This window comes from Etheostoma spectabile, chromosome 3 (assembly GCF_008692095.1).
Source record: "Etheostoma spectabile isolate EspeVRDwgs_2016 chromosome 3, UIUC_Espe_1.0, whole genome shotgun sequence".
Classification (NCBI taxonomy): Eukaryota; Metazoa; Chordata; class Actinopteri; order Perciformes; family Percidae; genus Etheostoma; species Etheostoma spectabile.
Genome location: NC_045735.1, coordinates 23506425 through 23507901, shown reverse-complemented (window position 1 = coordinate 23507901; position 1477 = coordinate 23506425).

The window sequence follows — 1477 nt, the reverse complement described above, 5'->3', positions numbered from 1 at the left end:
ACACACACACACACACACACACACACACACACACACACACACATACACACACATCTACTTTTGATTCAGATATTTCAGTCTTTATTTGGCAAAAGATGCACGTTTCAGTTGCTCATCAAATTAAAAGAATAAAGGCACCACTGGGGACGCACAATGGTAAACACAAACATTATGTATGCAACTTCTGTCACAGATTTTAAATAAAGTAAGACATTACATTGTCCCCTCCAGTGAACCACAGCTGAATGCTTCTCCTAGAAGCCATTAACAGTGTGAGTGGTTATGCCAATACAATAAGTGTTAAAGTGCGGTGATAATAGGAAGCAAACTATGTAACACTTTAAGTAGAACCTTAAAAGAAAATAAATACCTTTCCATGTGCAATACACAACACACATCCAATTACAACTTTTTTCTGTGCAGGTTTAGAGAAGATAAATGTGTACTCACCCTGACTTCCAGTCCCAGTGTGTGTCTACAGTGCTCTATTAATTTGGGGAACACATTCTCTCTCAGCGCTCTGCGCTCCACAACACTATCTATATGGAGCATAAACACCAACAACATAAATGTCTATTCAGACAACTACTCAAAAAACATGACCAAAGAACCCATAAACATAAATACATGATTTACTTTTCTACGTACCCTCTGGGTTGGAGCACAGATAGAGTTTCACACAGGTTGATTTTAAAGGAGACCAGCCCATATGTTTTCCTCTGGAGCGCATGGCAAATTGCTAAAAAAAAAATGAAGGGAAAATAAGGTCTGAAAACTTTTAGCCTGAACATATTCAATGACCCAAATAAAAAGTTCACAGTTGCTGCTCTGCTGCTCCGTTTCTCTTTCCCCTCCCGCTCCGGTCAGGAAACTCGCCTCGGGTGTTTAGAGAGTCTCTTATCACGATCACACCCACTTCTACAGACTGGAACATCTACACAACACGCACACACAGTCAGGAAGGCAGAAGATCACACACAAACACAACAAAAATAGGCACAAAACAGTTTTCAATTATTTTATTAATTAACATTTGTACACAATAAATACAAACTTTGTTTTTTTGTACAGCCAATAATAATATGAGGAAAGACTTTTGCACCTGTTCTCATTATTGTCACCATGGCAACAGTCTGTGAAGCGAGAGAAGGCCAGTTGTTCCACCACATCGTTATTAAGAGCAGCTGTGCAGCTGCTCCAAATCGAAGGATAAAAAATAAAAATAATTATATAATACAGAAAAATACAAAACAGGCTCATTCCAAATAATGCAACACTGTATTGGACCAGAGGGACTGTTAAAAAGGGAAACTAATCCTGGTCAAAGTGGCAACTGGCAACAAAAAGTCATACATTTTACATTTGATGGAAAGACTGATTGAGTTATTTATGGTGGGGCCCTGCGGTGAATCACAAACTTCAAAAAAGAGTTTGAAAACCATTTTAAGTGAGTGAGAGAGAGAGAGAGAGAGAGAGA